This window comes from Eulemur rufifrons, chromosome 25, assembly GCF_041146395.1.
Source record: "Eulemur rufifrons isolate Redbay chromosome 25, OSU_ERuf_1, whole genome shotgun sequence".
NCBI classification, from domain to species: Eukaryota; Metazoa; Chordata; class Mammalia; order Primates; family Lemuridae; genus Eulemur; species Eulemur rufifrons.
The window spans coordinates 14,281,260-14,304,924 of NC_091007.1; the positions used below are offsets into that span (position 1 = coordinate 14,281,260).

At 38.7% G+C, this 23,665-nt stretch overlaps 1 protein-coding gene across 2 annotated transcripts in view; it reads right to left on the reverse strand.

The window, feature by feature from the left end:
• The window catches only part of NEBL (nebulette), a 321,698-nt gene that overhangs the window by 201,317 nt on the left and 96,716 nt on the right, over window positions 1–23,665 (reverse strand). The window lies entirely within an intron of this gene.

The following is a 23,665-nucleotide window of genomic DNA, read 5'->3' on the forward strand; positions in this document are numbered from 1 at the left end:
ATCTCCACTGCGTTTTTTAACGGTAGGGCCACATTCCTCTTTCAGGTAACTACGACACTAGCCAGTCTTGTCCTTCCAATCTGAAGTGCTAACGCAATGTTCTAAGATATAAATCTGATCACGTTACTCCTCTGGGTAAAACCTTTCAATGGCTTCCCATTGACCTTAGAATGAAGTCCAGCCCCCTGTCTTCCAAGGCCCCATGGCCAGGCCTCTGTGGACTTCTCACTCCATGCTCTGGCCACGGGAATCGCTTCAGTCTCTGGGGTCCCCCCTTCTCCCACGGCTCCCCTGACAAGCTGTTCCCTTTGCCTGAAACGCCTCCCTCTCCCCACCCCTCTTCCCCGGGTCAGTGTGTTTATCTTTCAGGTTTTGCCTTAGAGGTCACTTTCTCCAGGAAGCCTTCCTGGCCTCCCAAATTTAGGTCAGGAATGTACCCTGGACGTGCCTTCCTTCCTGTGTCCTAATGCCGATCATGTTCCTTCACACTTCCCCATTGGTATGTCTCCGTCCCACAGTATAGTTGAAAGTTCTGTGGCAGTAAAAACATGCTGTCTTGTCCCTTGTTTATACCTGCAGAACCTACCAGTGTCTGTCTCCCGGTATGACCTCAATAAATATTTGTAGACAAGAAATGAAGGGAGGGAGGGGCAATAACAACCAACCAAAGCCCAAGAGCTCATGGTTGGGCCACAGCAAAGCCTTGCCATGTTATATCTCACATGCCGTCACATGTGTGCAAACACACGGCTGCCTCTTATGTTCAAAAATGACCCTCCTGGTGGTGAAGAGATGGAATTTTCTCCATGGGTGTGGGTAAAGACCCAAACACGATCCAAGGCTGCTGTCCTCTGCACTCACCGCTCCCCATGCCCAGCTGGCACTGAGGGAACATCTCTAGCTGCTGTGACTCTATCATCACAAAAGCCACAGAGCTCAGAGCTGCTCCTCCAAAAATACCCTCCCTGTTTCCTTCTCCCTGGCCCCCTGTGTCTCTTCTGTGGCCTCTCAAACATCCTCCGGGCCTCACTATTTCAAACCCTACTCTCCCTGCAGAAAGTTCTTTTTGGCATCCCTGTCCCTGGCTTCCCATGAGAAGACTGACGGTGTAAGCTTTTGTCGGCACAAATAAACCCTATAAAACCTTCCCAACGCACACTAGCACTTCTGAAATAAAGATTAAATATTTTGCATCCCCACAGAGCCAGATTCATGGAAGGAAAATACACATGCATGTCTCATTTTTCCAGCATTCTTCAGGAATTTAATGTCCAGTGTAAGTCAATGTTCCAGGTAACTGAAGTTAACCTTGTAACTGCTGGACTCGTTTTGACCAGTGTAATTAATATCCTACAGAAACCTTGACATGCTCTTTCTGTCTTTTGAGAGCATATACAAACTAAATTATATTTTTTAATAATAATATAGAGTCATCTTAATAGATATTATCAGATCATGATATAAAGCAATAATGCTTTTGAAGTTTACAAAGATGGGATGGCCTAAATTCTAAGAGATCACTGTGCTTTTATAACCACTAGACTGTCAGGAGATCATTTCTCACACACAGCACTAGGTGCTGGCCAGTCTTCTCTACATAGTCAAGTTTGTTTAAAATGTTGGCAGACAGGAGGGTTATTGATTCAAGTGAGTCAGCTGCAGTAGGTGACTTCCTTATCCTGAAGTCAGAGAATCTGCGTTGACCACACACTTCTGGGGGCTACTTCCAAACTGTGTTCCAGACAGCAGACAAGTGAAGCTCGACAGACAACTCTGGAGTGTGTTACATAATATTTGCAAGTTCTGGCTTAAAAAGTTGAACTTTACCGGACTTTAAAATGTAGCAACTATGTACTGTTGTATTTTAAAGCTATAGTAACAACCAAGCACTGTTGTGTTCCGTTTTGTTTTTCAAAACATATCCTGTGGAATGAAGTTACACAAAGATTTTCAGCATTCCACAATGTTTAATTTGAAAATTTTCCATATGGATTTTAACTATTTCTTAAACTGTAATCAGAATGCACTTTCAAATGTGTTATAGAAAGTTTAGCCCATTGAGAGCCCCCGTCATACTAGCTCACAGGTTCACTCAGTTTGGGGGGGGCGACCTTCTCCTCCCATTTAGGCTTAATTAAAAATTCTGTTTAATTTTTAATTAAAGAGCACTCTGAGATTGAAAAGTGAACTGTTGGAGGGGGTACAATGTGCAACTGCCTCACTATGTGTGTATGAATTTCCTCCACACAAGGCAAAAATGACTTCTATTTGGTATTAATCAACTTTACTGGCTGCCCACACCACTAATTTTGAGATATCATCTCATGAAAACAATCCAGTTATTCTCACCACCTGACTTCACAATGAGAAAAGGTGACAGATTTGAACTTATAAAATACATACGTATAAATAAAACATTTTTATATGTTTGATGTTAGCATGCTATACTAAATTCTAATTGGAAAGAGGGTTATACTGAAAAAAAATTTTGAAAAGCTTCTGCTGCCTCATAGAAGACATATTCTGCTAACCTGACAACCACAGCAGCAAACTTACTAAAAGACTGCAAACTTACAGTTCTATCTAGAACTATACACAGATGCTTTGCATTTTTTCCAATAACCTTTTAAATTTCAGAAGTAATGATTTTGTAACAGTGGGTCAAGCTATATATAACGTAACTTTCTCTAAAGATGCATGACAGGAAGAAATTATCTAAAATTTTGATGTGGGAGAGAAAAAGTTCAATTTAGTATTAGTAACCCAAATAATAAACACAAAAGGAAAGAAGGAATTCATACCTGAAACTACCAGGGATCGTGAATACTAAAATGAATTAAAACCTGAAGCTTTGGGGATCCATATTATATTTAGAGTTAGCAAAATTCAAGAGAATAAGGTCTTCAAAAAAAAAAAAAAAACCGTCTATGGAGAGAGTGGAATGGCCTTGTGAATTCAAACCACAGACTCAGAAGAAATAAGTATAATTATAGAGATTGCATCTCCTACTGCATTATGTCAAAAATAATAATTATAATATCTGGAGGAACCTAACTAATTTTGCCAAACTTGACATATCTGAAAATCCCATCAAACATTGGATTTGTCAACATCGTGTCCATGTAGTAACGTCTGTCTAAAGTAATCGAACGACATTCTGTTCTGAAGTCATGGCCTCAGCTCCCACTCTCCCATCGCTCCACCCCTCCTGCAAAAGAAAGAAAAACAGACATGGAGATAAACTGAAGGGCCCGTCATCCCTTGTGGGATTAGAGGAACAGAGAAGCAAAGCATTTTAAAACTAATTGGTGGCACCATACAATTAGTTCTGGCTCTTTCCAAATCCTGCATTTAAATGGTTGTAAAAGGTTTTCCTAAAATAAATGTCATGAGTAGAAAGAAATCTTAAGGAAAAAAGGAGGATTTCTTCACCAGGCCTAGAGGAAAAATGACATTTTTTTTCCTCCATATTAGGAGAAAGAACGTAGGAAGAAGGCGTGGGGGCGTGAGAAATGTATGTTCAAAGAGAATCAGGAAACAAGCAAAAAAAAAAAAAATACAAAAGAAGGGGTGGATGAATTGCCACATTCATAAATTCCCTGGAACATAAAACACGACTGTGGAAATACGACACATAACACATTAGGAGCTGGTCCAGAGATCTGGGAAATATTGCGAAATGTTCAAGCATCATAAATAGAAATCTCTGAGACGAAGTTTGCAGGAACTGGATGAAGTGTATGTATCAAGACAGCGTTGACAGCTGTAACGAACCCAGATTTCCCCAAAATGCTATATCAAAAATAACGAGAGGAAGAATCAATCAAGATAATAATAGAAGGCTGCATCTGAAACAGCAAAGTGGAGGTCACAGAAAGATGACTTCAGATTTTTTTTATTGCTGTGAGATTCAGTTGGTAAAAATGTAAGAAAAGTTATATGCAAACCACTAGACCAGAACTAGCTGGGGTGTCTTTGGGTAGGTTTCTTAACCTCTCCAGCCTCAATTTCCTCATCTATAAAATAAACGTAATGATAGTTCTTCTTAGGCTTGTTGCAAAATTATCACATGTAAGTCATTTCAAACAATGTCTTGCTCCTAGTAGGCACTCAGTAATGTCTACCATTAATGAAAATATTATTACTATTATCACTACCACTCTTTATATCGTGATGTTGCATGTTCTACTGCAAAGTGACTTAAACTCTGCATCTCACGGCCTTCACCTATACGATGGAGATTAAAATATTCCCAGCTCTCTCATGAGATTGCTGCTGGAATCACAAGAAACAGCTTTATACATGGAAAACTACTGTAAATGTGAGAATATCTAAGTCAATATGTCTAAGTAAACCACTTAGACATATAAAGCTAAGATCTTTATGAATGTATTTATTGTAAATCCTATGTGTTAACACAGTAGCTCTCATTTGGTGATAGGCAATGTCTGAAAATATTTTTGGTTGTCACAATTGGAGGAGGGCAGGTAACAACCGGCATCTGTTGGTAGAAGCCAGGGATGCTGGTGAACGTCCCGCAGTGCCCAGGACAGCCCCTTCCCCCGTAAAGACTTACCCTGTCCAAAATGTCAATAGTGCTGAACTTGAGAAGCCTTATTTAATAGATATAAATCTCTAACAATATGGGAGAAAACTAATTTTAAGATTGCTAGCTCTTTCTAACAAATCTCAAAACTTTGTTTTCATTCCTATCTCCCACCAAAGTCCAACAGCCCACCATGGCCTCATAATCTTTTACCGTACCATGGGCCAATTACTCCTGTCTCCGTCGTCTTCCTCCTGAGCACTTAAGGCCACCCCCTTTGGCTTTCTGCTTACCCGACAACTGTTACAATTATACTCAAACTAGAAGATCTGAGAGTAGAATTTAGGTGTCAATAGAATTTGTTATGATTTCACGATTTCCTACGGGCCCTATGCAGAAAAGAGTTAATGCAATGAGTCCGCATCTATCACGTGAAAGTCTTGCTTACAGAGCTGGCCCTTGGCTGGTATCTGGGAACTTGAATTTGGGGAGGTTTCCCACTACCATTAACCAATAAGAGTGGCTCATGGTGCCAAAGCTTTTTGTACAATACATGCTTTCCTTATGGATCTCTGAAATTTGGTGACAGACCCCCAGTAAAAACCCTCAACAGAGTCTCTAACAAGCTTCTCTGGTTGGCAACATTTGGCATGTGTTGTCACAACTCACTACTGGAGGAATTAAGTGCATCCCGGGTGGCTCTGCTGGGAAAGGACTCCGGAAGCTTGCACCTTGTGCCCCGAGCACTTTTCCCTTTGCTAATTTTGGCCAGATCTTTTCAGCATAATAAATCGTAGCCATGAAAGAGCAGAACTGCGTGCCGAGTCTTGTGAGAACTCCTGGAGAATCAACAAACCTGGGGTTTGTCTCGGGGACCCCTAACACAGGCCCCCTTGTGCTCAACAGGGTATCACTCATGAAAGAAGCGTGTATTCATATTTTTAATATATTATCTACTTTTTACAAAAAGACACCTTTATTTCTTAAGAACATTTAAAAAGCAAAAGTTCTGACCTCACATTATGCAACTGGCTTTTCAGCTCTGCCTTTCTGAATTAGGAGAGGCACCAATGACTTTGCTTGGGACCACCTTTCACACTCTGATTTTAACAAGGACGTGGTTTTATCCAAGGGCCAAGATCATAACTGTTTTGGAGGCAAGGAGCTGACAGAAGGTTTAAACACAATTTTAAGTACTTCTCCTAAATCTGAACAACTCCATTTTGTAGCAACAGTGATTGTTTCATATAATTTAAAATTATCTTTAAAGAATGAACAATAAAATATTTTTAAATAAACAGATGCTGAAAGAGATTACCACCATGAGATCATCTAGGAAGTTATTTATTCTCAAGGAAGCACTTTCAGGAAGAAAGAAAATAATTTCAAAAGGACAAGCTAAAATGCAAAAAGAAATGGGAAGCAAACAAAATGCAAATGTGCACACACACATATTGTGTGGAATACTAACAATGTCTACTATCTGGGGATTTTTATAAGACAAAGCTAAAATACTGGACAAGTTGAGAGGATAGTATGAGAATTAAAGTATTCTAATATCCTTCTATTCTTCATGAGAAAGGTTAGGATAGTATTGAATTTTAGACTTTGTTTAAATACATGAGATAAAATTTAAAAGGTTACCACAAAGACTAGAAATACACTACATAAATTCAAATCCTATAAAAGAGAAAAATCAATTTTTTAGAAGAATCAAAACCTCAATTCAATACAATAAAAAAAAACAAGAACAGAAAGAAAAAGAAACATAGAATAAACAGAATAGAAATTTAACAGTTGGGAGAAACAATTCAATAATCACAAAAGTGTAAATGGTCACACAAAAGTGTAAATACTTGCCAGCTAAGAGACTGATATTGTCATATTTTTTAATTCCATTGTAAAATGGCTATACTAATATGAGACAAAATACTTTTTAAAAATAAAGGAGGTGTTATTAAGAATAGAGACACTGCATTGTGCTCAAGATTCAATTCACCAAAATAATGTATTATTCTTAGTGTACATATATCTAATATTAGGTTCAAAAATTTTTTTCAAGTATGTACATATGTGTATATATACATAGAGAGACAGAGAGGGAGAATGCAAAATTGATAAGACAGGGAAAAAAATGTCATATCCCCCAACACAGTGAGAGATTTCAATACTCTCTCTCAACTATCACCAGGTGAAGCAAGCAAATACAAAATGAGTAAAGACATCCAATGTGTGAAATATGGAATTTGTGACAATGACATTTGTCATGTGTCCATGTAGGAGTAGTAGTCATACTATTTAACACCAGTACATCATGGCACTCACCAATCAAAAAGGGTGACACCAACCACAGATAGGGCTCACCAGGGTGCACCGCTGACCTCAGCCTGCCTCTAATACATCCCATGTGAAGGAACAAGCATGATGCCAACATGCACCATATGGAACGAGAGCAGAGTAACAAAACGAAAGGACAATTCTCGCGGTTGTGACACTGACTCTATTCATGGACGCCTATGCCATCCAATGTAGCTTCACTGAGGACACCTGCATTTAAGCCCAGGTGTAGTGAAAAAAGGGGACAGCAAGACACAGGGGTGGGGACACAGAGACAGGTGGGGGAGGAGGAGGAAGAGAGAGAAAGAGAAGACAGTAAACCCAGCTGAGATCCACCATCACATGCGAATCGTGAGAAAGCTGGGGACACGACAGCTACGCCAGGAGGAGAAGGTCTTGAGCTGGAGAGCCCCGCGGAGCCTCGTGCTCAGCACAGAGAGGTTGCGGTTGGCAGAGGGAACAACAGGAACAAAGGCAGCATGAGGACAACGGTAGCCAGGCACAGCGGTGAAGACTACACCCAAACCACAGCTACTCACGACGGGACGGAAGCGTCGGAACCGGTGAGACAGAGCAACGTCAGGCACAGATATGAACTAGTGAATTTACATCCACGTGGTGCTGTGTTCCCTCAAAAACGAAAATGTTAACAGATTTGTTTAAGGAAGACCTCCTCCAATGCCTAGAAAATCTGAACTGAAGCCAGCTCCAAGCTGCCGCGGCAAAAATGGAACACAGCCCCACACTTGCCTTTGCAAACGCTTCTGTCGCCTGAGCAAACGTTGTCCTCTTACCATTTTCATTCCTCCCAGTCCAAAGCTCTGAAAGCCCAGACACCCAAAAGGCCATCCTCAGCCTTTCTTCATTGTACTTGAAACATTGTGTTAGTTTCCATAAAGGAAAATGGCATATTTATATGAGACAACGAGAAAAACCTGTAAGTTTCTTCATTTGACTAAAAAAGGATTTTTTTAATTCAAATTAATAAAATTTCCTGGGACATTTTATAACTCTTAATAATCTGCAAAAATAATCCTATTTGGGTTACCTTTTCTGGTGTATAAAATTGTACAAATGAAGAAATTCTCGCATGCGATGTTTTAAGACTCAGGTGATAAAACGAGAATATCAACAATCCTACATGTTTTTGCTGATATTCCAGTTTGAGTATTGCCAGTAAAATTACCATTTAATAGGTAGAGGTATTTTAGGATAATACCTTTTTTGCATGTTGCGGTCAATCTGGGCATTTTCTCCCTAATAGAACCACTTAAGTAAAAATTTGTTAGTGTATCCGTAGCACTATTCAACATCAGCCAAAGACATATTATAATTCTAATGCTGATATTCTGCCAGGATCTTCAGGTCTAACAAGCTTCGTGAACGGATCTTCCCGTGACATTGATGTGATGTCTTTTCATGAATTTCCTTCCACAGCCATCGTCTTGTCCTTAATTCTTACTGCTAATCTTCTTCCCTGTAGCACCTCCATAAACAACTCACATATAATGCCGCTGGTTGCAAAACATCCATTTTATGATTTAAAAAAAAAAAAAGAAAGAAAAGATGGTGAATTAGAGCGAGTAAATGGGGAATGCCCTTCAGAAAGCAGGCTTAGGAGAGCTGCTGATAGATAACATAAAAGCGAAAAATGGATTATGATAATGTAGGCCTCTCATACATGAAATACAAGCCCCGGCTGAAAGGAGTTACAGAATCCAAACCCCTGGCTCTCTAAAGGGCAGTCAATAACCTGTCTAACAATTTACCAAATTCTCTGTCTGGCTCGAAGGGTCAAACAACTTGCCACCTATTGATTTACTAGCTCGGCAGGACTCCATTGTAACTTCTCTCGTGTATTTATAAAAGGAGGCATTATCAAAGGGATTACACGGTAAACCTGACCTACCACACTATGAAATGCTTATCGGCTATTGGAACATGCCACCTAGATTTTGAATTATGGTGTAAAAGGCAAGAAATTAGTACACACACACACACACACACACACACTCCTACATGTTGTTTAAGAAAATAAGAGCCGGTGGAAGGGAGTCTATTCCCTACGCTGTTGCTAATATTGATCATGGTAATATACAAACAAGGAAATGTGTGACATGGAGCAGCCCTGTGATTTGTGCCCAAGAACACCAAACGGCACTGTTGATTACAGCCAAGAGCAACACATGCAGATTTGGGACTCAAGTATCTAAGACACGATTATAGTCTGAAAAATATCAAAACAAAGTTTACAAGAAGCAGAACATTAGAGACACAAGGAAGATCACATTATATTCCTTTGTTAAAGACACTAATAAACACAGCACCTATCGTAAATGCACAGTATCAATAAAAATAATTATTTAAAGCCTAAGGTGCGGGGAAGCATAAAATAATTCTATTTTTAAGAAAAGAGCTCTACAAAACTAGAAATGTAATATTACATTCAGCTATATATTTTCCATAAAAATGTTATAGTCTCACAGATAAATTTATGGCCAAAAAAAAAAAAAAGCCAAATAAATTATGGGAAACTAATAATTAACAATAATAGTAATAATTACAAGAACAACCATCACCATTGGCATAATGGTTTATACATAGCTCCTGTGCTACCTGCTGTGCTGAAGGCAGACATTACTAATCACACCACTCTTTCTGCAGAGTCCAGAAAAGATCCAACATTCTCCTCAACATGCTAATCCAGGCAACTGCTGCCAGACATCCTGGACCGCATTCTACTTATTTGACAAATTGCAAATTAGTTATTTCCTAACTCTTTAGGCTATAATAGCAATTTCAACAAACTAAAATCTATTTAACTGCTGGTCTCCACTATGGAATTAGAGAAATATCTCTGGAGAGAGGAGGAAACTGTTTAATACACTTCAACTTGTTAAGTTTCAAATTTTATACATAAAATTCATTTAAATGCAGCTTTTCAGGATGGACAGACTGGGGTGGGGAAGGAAATTACACCAAAATCGGCATCTTTTATGCCAGTATGTGCTAAAGAAAATGAACTAAATATTGTGTGCATCACCAACTACTGTGTCCCTGACTGATCTCCTCGCCTCTCCCAAGCAACTAAGCAAATCACATCCCTTTCCCAGGTACTGCGAGGCAGATTCTAACCACAAAATATATCAACTCCTTTTTAAATGTACTTTTCCCTGGTCCTTGATTATATAATTAAACTAAAACTCAGTAGGTCACTATACTTCTGCTGTGTTCAGTGGCTTGGATCAGGAGAAAGATGTCCACATTTAAACCTTCCCCATCACAGGTTAATGGCATAGGAAGAAAAGATGGATTTTGTGGAAGGTCTGAACTAGGTGCCATATTTTAAGAGAAACATGCTTATTACCTGAAAAATCATACATATTAAGTTCCCAACTCAAATGGCAAACCAAGCATCTCCCACCCAAAACCCAACTGAAAAATGTTCAAATGCTCAAATATATATACGTGCGTGTGTGTGTGTGTATAAAATATATACACATATACAGAGAGAGGAAGAGAGATTATTGTTTAAAAGAATAAAAGCATTAACAATAGAAAAGAAAGATGGAAGATACCTTAATTAACAGTTAACAAATAGGATCAGATTGATAGAAAAACAGAACAACCAAAAATACCAGACAGAAGGGAACTCTGGAAATGCCACCAGAGCCACAGTGACCAGGCTATGCACAGAAGTGCGTTCAGACCAGCTACCCCAGCTCCGGGCTCTCTCCCTTTACTCCCAGGGACAGAGCATGTTCCACTGGCCGGAGGGGCATTCACCCCAGGTATGACCATCCGCCTGTGTGCGGACATTCCCAGTCCTGAGGCCTGAGATGAGGAGGGCAGGCCTTGGGGTGACCTGCGGGTTTCCACATCAGACACTGGCAGTATGAGGATCTGCTGGACCACAACAGGTGGGAAACTCCTTTTGACTGGCAGAGGATTCATGGCCTAGGATTATGGGGCCAGAGAATGTTTCTGAAATACCAACTTTTTTTCCTCCTGGCATTTCCCCCTTCCCAGATCCCAATCTCTCACTCAAACAGGCACTTTTATTTTTTTTCAAAGTTCACAAGTCTCAGTAGGGGATGACAGGGGCAGAAAGCAGAAGTGGCCACCTAGGCTCTGTTTGGTCTTTCTAACATCTAATACCACTAAGGAGAACGAGCTAGGTGTCCCTTGTGGAGAAAACATCACGGAGAAAGTATCTCTAGGAGAATGTCACTGTGATTGAGAGGAGGCGATGAGGAAATACAGACCGGGGAACTGTGCACCCGCAGGCCTGGCTCAGAGCCCCCAAGTCCAGGCAGAAAGGCCATTGACAGCCCAGGGGAACAGTGGCCTATGGGGTCCAGGGAATGCAAATGACACAGGGTCCTCATGTGCACACTGAGGTAGGACTTGGAATCACTAAAACCAAACAGGCCGTGGACACAGAAACAAGGGACGCCTCGGTAGGAACCTATGTGAGCCTGGGATTGAGAACCAGGCAATAAAGTCAAGGTGGGACCTCCTGCAAGGTCCTGGCAGAACACACATTCCCAATAACTTAGCTGCAATCTTAGGAGAAAGGAGGTGGAACCCCCACATTTACTTATATTAAGTTTTCATAAAACTTAATGTAAGTTATAAAAGCTTACATTAAGTTTTCAAGCCAGAATGAAGGCTTAAATAGAAGTTAAGTTGTCATGGGAAAGTAAAGTTACATTTCTGGTACACCTTAGTCCAGGACTTAAGACTTCCAACAATTACATATTCTTCTTAGTGGGCCAAACCACACACACGATTCTGCAATGAAGATTTTTTTTTTGCATAATCCACACTTTCAATGTTATTTTTATAAGAGTTCATTTTGTAGAATTAATCTATAGATAAAACACAAAAAACTATAATCACTGCATAAATGTAAATATTACAAACCTTTTAATTGCTAAAATGGTAAATATCGACAAATACAACACATGTAAGCAAAGCTTTCTACAGTGCTCAATCACTTTTAAGAGTTTAAAAGAATCCTGAGACCAAGACTATTGAGAACCACTGACTGAAACCACTGTTGAGTAATTTCCTGTTACTTTAAATCAGAAACATTCCTAATCAATGAAATTATTTACTGGGCTGAAGCAAAAAGTTACACATTAAAGAATTCTGGTTTTAGACTGCTCACTTATGAGACCTGGAAAGTTCAGACCATGAAAATAATTTGAATGTTTTCCTGAATTAAAAAAATATATATCTTTAAGGATTTTTTTTTGTCTGAATTTTCAGATCCTTAAACAGTGAGGTTCAGCTTAATTTAATGAGATGGCACATTATTTTATTCATTGTTTGAAATATTCTACTCACCAGAAAATTGGTTTCCTTGATCATCACCTAAATACAAATCTGGAAACGACACCAATTGGACATCAGACTGAGGTGGGGGGTGGGGGAGGGGATGGGGGTATGCCTACACAATGAGTGCATTGCGCACCGTTTGGGGAGTGGTAACACTTGAAGGTGCTGACTCGGGAAAGGGGGGGGCGGGGAAAAATATGAAACTATTGTTTTTAACTTGCACTGTTCACTTAATAATTTATCATGAATATTTCTCATATTATTTCATATCATTGTACAAGAAATAATGTATACATTATGAGGACATACCGTATCTAACAAGATATACTGTTAGACTCTTTGATTCTGTAAAATTAAATTAAAAATAAATAAATAAATAAATAATGAAATGGCCAGGTTTGGTATTTGAAATTAACATTTACCAGATAAGAAGATTTTTGATCCATTACTTGAACTCAAAGGACACTAGTTTGAACTAGAATTTCAGTGAGTTGATTAAAAAGAGGGACAGTAGTTAAGGTCTTTGTAGAACTTCAATTCCAAAACAATAGTTAAAACAGAAAAGAAACTTCATAAAAGAGAATTGCTCAGCAAAAATTAAATGAATCACTTTGCAAAACATTATTAAGATGGTTGCTTTAAAATCTATGTCAGATAGTTCCAATAACTGGATTTATCTCAGGTTTGGCATCATTTTATTGTCAGTGACTTTCATGGTTCACAGTGTGACTTGTAATTTTTTGTTATTTTTGCTTTGGATATTGAATTAAGAGTTTGTTAATCCTATTCAAATCTTCTATTTCCACAGGCATTTTCTCTGTTTAGGTTTAGCACGTACATTCTGGCCTACTTTTTTTTTTCTTTTTAGTTAACAAATAACAATTTTATAATATATATTTATGTAGTACCAAGTGATGTTTTCATATATTTACACATTGTGTAATGATTAAATCAAGCTAATTAACATATCTATCACCTCACATATTTATCATTTCTTTATGGTAAGAATATTTAAAATCTACTCTTTCAGTAGTTTTAAAGTACGCAATACATAATTATTAACTATAGTCACTATGGTGTGCAATACATCTCTAAAATATATTCTTCCTCTTTAACTAAAACTTTGCATCTTTAACCAACATCTCCCTTTTCCTTGTCCACCCTCAGCCTCTACTCCCAGAGTAGTTCTAATGACACCTGGCTTGCTCAGCCCTTGCAATGCTGTTCTGGTCTTCCCTGTTCTTCTGGTTCCAGGAAAGGTTCCTTTGTACTGTGCAGTTGCCACCTGTTGAGGTGGAAAGCACTTCTGCGGAAGCCCCCCCATGTTTCTAGGTAGGTGGGTGGGGATGCTGGCTGGAGAGTGTTTCCCTGGCCTGTTCATCACACACCTGGTGATATGAACTTCCAGCTTATCGTTGTTGGGGGAAGGAAGGACCTACCTGGGCAGCCTTCTGCCACTGGGTGAGATTAGAAGTTCCTGACCCTAATTCACCTTCTGCTGTAGGATAGAGGAAGACCAGGAGATACTGGGTATGTTGGAGCTGGGGTATGGTCAGAACAGGTCTCTTGTTACCAGATGTGTTTTGGGTGGGGGATGAGTCAGTCCTCCCCATTTGGTGGTGCTGCTGCTGTCACTGAGTATGGTTTCCTATACCTCTTACCAGTTCCATGATGCAGGCCTGTCCAGTGCCCAAACTTGGATGGATGGGAAATAAAAATAAAACCCGGGGAATTCAATGAGCTGTACTTTTTCAAGTCCTGAGGATCTTAGCAAGTCCATCTTCTTTCAACTTTTCAGAGCCCCTTTATGATTGTTAGTGATATAATTTTCGAAGTTATAGGAACTTTCTGATTTTTGTTTGTTTGTTTGTTTTTGTATTTAGAGGGAAGGAGAAGCAAAGAGTGAGTTCATGCTGTATTTTGGGGGACCAGAATTACTGAAATTTGTCATCTCTTTATCAGTGACATTACTATTCAAAATCATTTTCAAAAAAATTATTATGGCTAAAGAGGAAAAATAAATATATATTAACAATAAAATCTACACCCGTTAAAAAAAAAAAAAAGAAATATTCTAATGTTTAAGATTAAATAATTTAGATTTTAATCCCCTTACTAATTGTTTAACTTTTCAAGTAACTGATTTTCCTCCTTACCCCAAACTCTGAAACCCCATTCCAGCCTTTATATTCAGTTTTCTTTTTCTGGACTCAGAATAACATACCAGCTTCATTCTAGGCAGCTGCAGATGTTCCATCAAAAGCTTACAAAGCCACTGTGGCATCAACAGGACAATTGCACTGTCAAGACTGAGCAAAGACAATGCCATTATTGCCACGAACAACCCAGGGAAGATTCCAATGACATGGAAAAAGCCAAGGAGAAAAGGGAGAATTTCGACCATGAGAGAGAAATAGCTTTTACTAAAAACAAAAAATAAAATTAAAAAGGTTATACTCCCCTTCAGCCTATTTTTTAAATTCATTTAAGATTTAAAGTCACTAGAAGGATAATTACACATACAGCCATACTGCCCTCTACCCTGGAAGCCCAACCACTAAAATAAGATTAACTGAGCACTTAATTCAATATCTCATTTAATCCTCCCAAGAAACTTAAGAGGTGTGTTGTTATTTTCCTCCCTTTATAAGTGAGGAAAGTGTGCCTTAGAGATCACACAGCTAGTGGGTGCTGGATCTAGAAATCTAACAAAGGTCCGTCCACCAGTGGTGGGCTGGCGCCAGTTCATACCAGCTGGTGAGAACCAACTGTTAAATTTTCAGGAATTTTGTAAGCAAATTGCTAAGTACAGCCATTATTTAAAATTAAATTATATAAACTTACAGTTTTAAAAAAATGTCAATACAAGCAAAGGTAATAAATACTCAAGTCTGTCACTTCCTAATTATTTTGCTACATTGTATTATTATCTTCTCTCTTATTTACATACCTTGTATCTGTAAGGGAAAACACCATAATGACATGCTGTCGTGCAGCAATTCTTGACTTCACCTTATATGATACCAGCTTAGTAGTTTGAAATTCCCCATGGTGGGAGTATTTTTCACCACTGAAAATGGCAAACCCTGCAAATCAAGTCTTTTGTTTCCCAGAGAGCTGGCTGCTGAGCGCTGACCAGCACACCTCTGGGTTCTTCCCATAGACCACAAGCTCTTCACGCTACAATTTTCTTTTTCACCTGATAAGAATTACATGTTAATTTTGATTAATAAAAACAAATGGCTTTTACAGAGAGCCTTGGCTTTTGCGTAGAAAATTAAACCACAGAAAAGTAAAAGTAGTTAACTCCATTGAACCATTTAATTAAATCCTCAGAAGACTTTTCCTTCCTGGTTCAAAAATAACATGCTCCAAGAAATCAAGAAAAGAGAGTGGGAAAAACAGTCACGTACACAAACAAGACAGGAATACGCTTCCGCCAACATCTTCCTATAACCTACTTACACAGCTTTTCTAAAGATTTAACCCTGATAAAAGTAGGTCTTTTTTCCTGATATAGTAAATTTTGTATCTTAAAAAGGGTTTCAGACAGTACTTCACCAACAGACTTTCCTCATTACGTACTATCACATAGTACAATACTTCACATCCAACAGATGGTGGAGCCAATTTTGATGCTTTTCTTCTTTCAATAAAATGGAGCAACACCAACCAGTTGTCATCCTACAAAAAGACAGCACTCAACATTGACTAATTTAGAAGCAGCCTTGTCAGAATTTTGAAAGCCTGCAATCTTACAAAAATCCAAGATCTTCAAGAGTGTGCTTTCTACGCACAAATTACAAGATAATTAGCTCCTTTCCTTGAATGCTTAACTCTCCCATTTAAAAGGGACAACTGTTAGATACCATTCTGTAAAATTTAATTTTCTCCTTAACAAGATAACATGCATGTGACTCATTTTTGTGCATACAGACACACATACGTGATTAAAGGAATTATCTTATTATTTATAAACTAGATTTCCTTTTTACTCAAAAAAAGAATTGCAGATGGAAATGTTTTAATATCATCACCTCTCCTATCAAGAGGGTTACACATGCTGTAACTGCCATTCTTCAGTAAAAGATCTGTCAAGCCAGAACACTGAAGTCTCTGAAATATTCATTCTTTCAACAAATAATTATTAGGTATCTAATAATAATATTGCTATATTTATTCAACATAGATGCATTAGACTTTATAATTATATCTAAGATTATATATATTTTTTAGTATCTCTTATAAAATGAAATCAGTTGCCAATTCAGGGTAAGAGAAGAGAATTATAAGGTAAGTTATTATATACACTCTAATCCACTAGTCTGGATCCACAATAAGTATTTCACTATCTGAAGCCACTGTCTACAGATTTGTCTTGAAACAAGGTAGGACATTTCTTTCACAGAAAGCTGATATTGGTTAATAAGATTTCAGATGAATATTCCCTAAACAATGCTCCATGGAACACAGATTCCACAGAATACCTAAAAGAAAAAAAAAACACACTGTTAAAAAAAAATGCCCTATCATCAAATATATTTGGGCAATGATGGATCAACAAAGCTAAGCAGGATTTTTACTACAAGACTTCTCAGTTTTGGCCTTCTTTTTCCTAGAACATCTTCTACAACTGGTATTCTCCAGAACATAGCCTGAGAAATGCTGATTCATGCAGTACTTTAGCCTAAGTATTGAAATAGGAAAGTAATATTTAAAAGAATAGAAAATACATTCACATTACTGTTCACAGATTCTTTCCTCGGCACTGAGATTTCCAGCCCAGTGCATTGTTTTTGAATGTGCTCTTCTTGGTTGCTGAATGGTCAACATTTACCCACTCTTTGTAACCCTATTCAAATGCCCCCATTCCCTAAACCCACCCCTGTCACCTGGCCACATGCTCATAACAGGACTCAGTTATGATAACCCATTATATCTACATTTGTGTGCAAGTCTGTCGTCCCTAATTGCCTGTATGTTTGCCTGGGGGAACAGAGGAATGTACAAAAAATATTTAATGAATAAGTGAATGACTGAAAGAATGATATACTGAACAGCTCATTGGAAACTGGTGACAATAAAAAGGTATAATTGGCTTGAAATGCATTCTTGCAAGAATGTTTATCAAAGGCTATTCAGCTTAAATGGAAATTAAGCTTTTTTCTTCAGCTATATCTGTATTATCATAGCCTACCACAAATTGTTAAAATTAAAACTGTATTTTCAAAATTCCTTAAAATTACCATATTACTTTGACTGTACCACTGTTTAAAGTCAGTAAACTTCTTTATGATTTCTGAATGGTAGGAAATACTACAGTAAATTAGTAGAATCGAAAAATATATGCTCAGAGATTACATCAATCACTTGAGTGTTGAACAAATCATAATTCATTGGAAAATTTAATTTACACAACTATAGAAACATGTTCCCTTTCTTTTAGGTGTTGCAATTTCAGTACTGCAGCACTAACTGCTGAAAACCAAAAGCACATGCATAAATGTTTTTGACTTCACTACTCTCAAACTCCTAGGACACTAAAAAACACTATGAATGTCCAATTTCTTAAACAATAAATCCACTTTGGTCAAGAAATAAAAGCAGACAGGAATTCAATAGTAAGAAAACAAACAACCCAATTAAAAAGTGGGCAAAGGACCTGAATAGACATTTTTCAAAAGAAGGCATACAAACGGCCAACAGGTATATGAAAAAAATGTTCACCATCGCTAATCACCAGGGAAATGCAAATCAAATCCACAATGAGATATCACCTCACATCTGTCAGAATGGCTTTTATCAAGAAGACAAGCGTTGGCAAGGATGGAGAGAAAAGGGAACCCTTTTACACTGGTGGTGGAAATGTAAATTAGTATAGCCATTATGGAAAACAGTACAGAGCTTCCTCAAACAATTTACAAGAGAACTACCATATAATCCAGCAATCGCACTACTGGGTATACAGTATACCCGAAGGAATTGAAAATAGTATGTCCAGTGATATCTGCACTCTCCTGTTTACTGCAGCACTATTCACAATAGCCAAGATATGGCATCAACGTAAGTGTCCATCAGCAGATGAATGGACACAGAAAATGTGGTATATACACACCATAGAATACTATTCAGCCTCTAAAAAGAACGAAATCCTGTCATTTGTGACAACATGGATGAACCTGGAGGACATTATATTAAGTGAAATAAGCCAGGGAGAGAAAGACAAATAGCACATGATTTCTCTCATTTGTGGAATCTAAAATTTAAAGTTTAACTCATAGAAACAGAACATAAAGTGGTGGTTTCTGGAGTCGGGAGGAGTGGGGAGATGTTGTTCAAAGGATACAAAAGTTCAGTTAGACAGGATGAATACATTGTACATCACAGTGAATACAGTTAATAACAATGTATTTTATACTTGAAAATTGCTAAGAGAATAGCAATTCTCATACCAGGTTATGTACATGTTAAATAGCTTCATTTAACCATTCTGTAACATTTACATGTATCAAAACATCATGATGTACACCATAAATATACATAACTTTTACTTCTCTATTTAAAAAAAATTGTTTTAAGTGTTAAAAAAAAAACACTTTATAAAAAAATAAAGGCAGACATGTGACTTCTCATTTTCTTCTTGCTTTTAAAAAATTTGGATTCTTTAGTGCCAGGTTATAAACTTCATTTCTATAGTTCTATCATTTGTTACTCTCTTTTAAAACCTAAAGGGGAAATGTCCATTTTGGATGGAAAAAAAATCAGGATACATACAGTTTTAGTCCATAGTCTCCTATGGTGTCATATTTTCAAGGAAGTGTGGTTTGCAGAATAAAAATGTTATGAATGTGACTTCCAAGCAGTCAATCACTAACGGCATCCTGGTCATGAAAAAGCAACATATTTAAACTACAGGGGGAAAGCAGATCATATATGCAGTCACTTTTACTCAATCAACCTACTGATTTACTCAACTACAAAAATAAAAAGATCATTCCATGTTATACACACTGATTATGGTCATGGACAAAGTGATGACTGAGACATTCTTTTGTCAAATGTGTGCCAACACTTGAACAAATCACATCCCCTCTGGGAGGCTCTGCGTCCAAGGACAGTATCCAGTTTGGCACCTGCTAACGGGAAGGGGACAGAAGACAGCAAAAAATATCTATGGGCTTCTGCAATGTCTTAGTTATTTCTATAGAAGGATCTATTAATAATATAACTCACACTTCTCCTAAGCTCATTCAATAATAGAACTCTTTGCATTTAATACCTCCCCAAACGAAGCTAAAATAAGTTTTTTTTTAAAATATACTCTACTTTGTCCTACAAATAACTTAAGGTAGAGATAAAGTTGAATAAAGCAAATATTGGCTGAGTACATACATAGTAGGGACCAAATAATGTGCTGGAGTTTTATCAAAATCTGGTACCTAAAATAACCTAAACAACTATTATATGAATAAGAAGAGATGAGTCTTAATCCTTGATCTACTAGCAACTAGCACAGGGACTTTGATCAAGTCATTTCATCTCAAGAGTTCCCTTTTCTCATATGGTAAAGAGGGATTGTAATCATTCCTGTATGCCTGAGTGATACTGCCAAAGGCGTTTACTGAAATAAATCATGAAGAGATATGCAAATTTCAAGTACTATTTCACTTTGCCAAGAGGACCACTTTTACCCTACAATGTTACTGCCATATATAATAGCTTATACACTTCCCTTCTTTGCGGAGTATGCAAGAACCCTAGGATATTTATTCAACTGATATATTTCAGAATCCACTGGACAAAGGACCTCTGCATGTCACAATAGCCACACACTGCAATGCAAAGTGAGCGGCTTTCTGAGACAAAAATCTTCCACTGTGGCAGCTTCACCAAGAGGGACGTCCTGCATTGAATTCTCACAGCCTCCCCTGTCATTTGCATGGGCAAGCTCAGTCCTGTTTTCCCTTCACACACTGTTCTGAAAGAGTTGGTGTCCCATCAGTCAGTGTGACAGCCCCACATTATAGATCAATGTAATTTGTTTATTGACTTCTGAATACCAAATTCCTCCAAGGAGAGTCACAGAGCCACGACATGCTGGGAAAATATGGCTGGAAAACATGTAAATACAGACGCACCCTGACAGCTCCTGATGGTTGCCACTCAGTATATCTTCCAGAGGGCACTTTTCCTGCAAGGGCCATTCTACTCTTAGACATGATACATTTCTAACAACAACAGCAACAACAAAAAAAAAAAACTAGATAACAGAAGAGAACAACAGATGAGTTTTAAAATTATAAAAGTGGTAAAGATGAAACAGTTGCTATCTTAGGGTTCTACAGGGAAACAAAACCAATAGGATGGAGAGAGAGAGAAAGAGATTCATTTTAAAGAAGTGGCTCACACGATTGTGGGGGCCTGGCAAGTCCAAAACGTGCAGGCCAGGCCAGCAGGCTAAGACCCAGGCCAGAATGGATGCTACAGTCTCAAGTCCAAAGCCAGTCTAGAGGAATTCCTTCTTCTCTGGGAGACCTCAGTCTTTTCTCCTAAGGCCCTCAACACAGTATGTACAGTAATCTGCTGTATTCAAAGTCTACTGATTAAAATGTTAATCTTATCTTAAAAATATCTTCACAGCAGCATCTAGACTGGTGTTTGACCAAACACTAGGGACCTAGCTGGGCTGACACATTAAATTAAACATCACAGTTGCCTTTCATAGTTTTCTCACTATGGAGATAAATACTATGCAGCAGGGTCTGGAGCCCTCTGCTTTGCACTTTCAGAGAAGAGATTTTACCATTCATTGGGAGTTTGGATGGGAACCTGGTAAAATGATTTATTCTAACCAAGCTCATAAGATTAACTCTATATCAGAACCAAGCTTGAGGGCACAGGGTGAGACACCACATCACTCCAGGGCCCAGAGCGTCATTGATGTGATGATCTCCATAGCTTTACTTCTAGATCTCTGTCCCTCCCATCTATTTACGGAAATCTTTTCAGTCCTGTAGGACTCCTGCCAGATGCCACAATCTCCAAAGCCCTTTGCATTTGCACAGTCAGAAGCTGCCCTGCCACCCTGCCCGGTCATCCCTCACTTTCTTCATTCTGCTTTGCTGCTGGTTCATTGTTCTCACGCTTCTCGCCCTACTGCAGTGACATGTGGCATCTGGCTCTTTGCAGACAAAGGCTGTTTCCCCATCTCTCTTCTCTGCGGTGGAGAGAGGGAGGCCACGGAGGGGCAAAGTGAACTGTCTACTATAGAAATATTTCCCTCCCAATTTTTTTAAAGTTTTAATGCATTACCTCTTATTGATATAAAACTTTAATGGGCTAGAAAAACTGCCTCTCCATAGTGCCTCATTCCTGGAGAGTGAGGGCTTTGGCATCACCAAGAAACCCAAGTGAAAATTAAAGGTTACTGATAAGCACAGGATTTGGACAACCTTGAGAGACTGAATGAAGGGAGAGGAGGACTAATTAGTATCTAGGGTCCTTTCCCTAAGCTCTAAGTTCTAGATAATTCAACCTGATAAACTGCCTATATCTCATCACAGAACACACTGCTCTTTGTAATCTATATTTGGGTTTATCAGATAGAGTCTCTTTTCCCTGGACATCGTTAGATAAATACTCATAAATTCTTACTTTCTGAATTTACTTTTTCTACATTCCCATTGGGACTACTTGACTTCTGTTTGCATTTTTTTTACCTTTTCTCAATTCAGTAATCTTTCATAACATCGTCATCACAATAACTACACTTTAAATACATTCACATCACTCCTTGCAACCAACATGTAAGACATCTATGTTATTTCCCCATTTTTACAGATGAAAAAACTCAAAAGACATTAAATATTTTGCCCAAAATTGTAAAGCCACTTGGCTTTATGGGCTGTGCTCTCTCTAGTACACAATACTGCATCTTAAGTTAATTGCTTAGAATTCTCAAATCTGCACAATCATTTTTCATTGACTTCATGTGGGGTTGGCTCCTAACAATATGAGAAAAGCTTTTTAAATCTCTCCTTTTTCTTACCTCAAATCACACATAGAAACTGGTTAGGAGAGTGTTCCTGCTAGAGTGACCAAACATCGTGTCTGGCCCAGGGCCAAAGAGTTTCCCAAGAAGCAGGACTTTCAATGCTAAAACTGGGACAGTCCCCTGCAAACTGGGATGGTTGGCCATCCTATTTCCAGTCACTGCATGGGTTCCTGTTAGCTTTGGTCACACAGCATTTCAGCTCCCGAACCTGGATGACTTGTTCCTTTGTCTGTCGCCTGTCGACTTTGCTCCTAGATTTGGCCTGTAAATACTGTGGAGACTCCAGCCAACCACATACAGATACACCAAGTATCCTTCTTTAGAAGAAATTATACACCCCTAAAACCCAGCCAGGATTTGAAAAAGAAGAAGAAAGAGCATAAAGCACCAAACCCTGGTGTCTAAAGACAGGAAAGGACCACGTGAACCTCAGCCTCAGCCTGACTGCAACCCCAGTGGCCCCTTATGCAAGAAGCCCTTCAGAGCTTCATAGGGATTTGTATTCGGAGATCACATTTGTTTTTAAGTATTTAATTTAATTGAAAACCTCATATATCAGATGTGGGCAAAAATGGCACCAACAGGGCAGCTGGAAAAGTAGTGTTTGGGCTTTTGTCCTTGAGAAGGAAATGCAGAGTTGCAACGAGCTGTCGTCCTGCATAAACAGTGCTTCGGAGAATGAGGGGCAGGTGGCCCAGCACAGCTGTCAGTGGGTGTCACTCTATTAGCCAACACCGGGAAGAGATAGCAAGTGAACTCAAAGGCCCACAGAAAATGATAACACAGGTCTTTACATTTTGCTAAGAGAACCTAAGCTTTCTACTTCAATTCTCCAGATGCTTCTCAATTTTTCTTCAGTAACAATAATGGTAGCCAGAGGCCAATTCAGTCTTGCTCAGGATCCACAAAGCTTACCCAGTTCCAAGTACATGGAGAAAAGTGCTCACTCCTTCCCTTCATGTGGAAACTCAGTCGCCAACCAATTGTTACCAGTTGGTCATCTGGATACAGAAGCTCTTTGTACATAGGGCAAAGTCTGTAGAGATACCAGACCCAAGATTGATTAAGTGGCATGATCTTCAAAGAGCATGGATAATCCAGTGAAACCACCAACACTCAGGAAGAACAGTGTCATCCCAGGCCTCAGGATGGAATGACAGAAAGGGTCCTCGCCACCCCACTGTCTGTGGAAAAGCCACCTGCTTGAGCCCTGTGCAAACCACAAGCGTTGAAGGCAGAGAGGAAATCCTGGGTCCCCGCCCGATCCCGCCTGGTCCCCTGATGGCCTGGTGGGTCCTTCCCACCCAAATATCTTGACTATACATGCAACACAAGATTTGTAGTTTGGAGATTTTTGAGGAGTGTTAAGAGATTTAAGTTAAACT